The following is a 493-nucleotide window of genomic DNA, read 5'->3' on the forward strand; positions in this document are numbered from 1 at the left end:
TTTTTTTTGTTGTTGTTGGTCAATCAACAATTTTAATTTATTCAAATCAAAATGTGATTACATGATCGCTTACAAGAATAACATACACATCAAAATACAAGATAATAAGAACCCTAATACAAATGAAGATATCAATTACAAGTAAATCGCGAAAAGAAAGAGTCATATACCGTAAAGATACCAAATTTTTATAAATGTGGTAGGGTGTTATGTTCTTACTAAATCTAACATGAAATTAAATGATAAATTCTCAAACCTCACGATCTGAGCCTTCTAGTTATGAGAAACTAGCCAAAAATGGTGAATAACAATACTCTGATTCATTCATTAAACATGGTCGCCAACAACACCAGTTCTTATACATTTAAGGCAGGAGAAAACCTGGTCAAGATAAGGACCATTCCCTGCACTACACGTGTAGACATCCTACTGATTAAAAGGAAAATTACTAACTACCAATGGCTAACTGCTCAGAGCTACCAACTAGCTTATT

The sequence above is a fragment of the Papaver somniferum genome, chromosome 8 (genome assembly GCF_003573695.1).
Source record: "Papaver somniferum cultivar HN1 chromosome 8, ASM357369v1, whole genome shotgun sequence".
NCBI classification, from domain to species: Eukaryota; Viridiplantae; Streptophyta; class Magnoliopsida; order Ranunculales; family Papaveraceae; genus Papaver; species Papaver somniferum.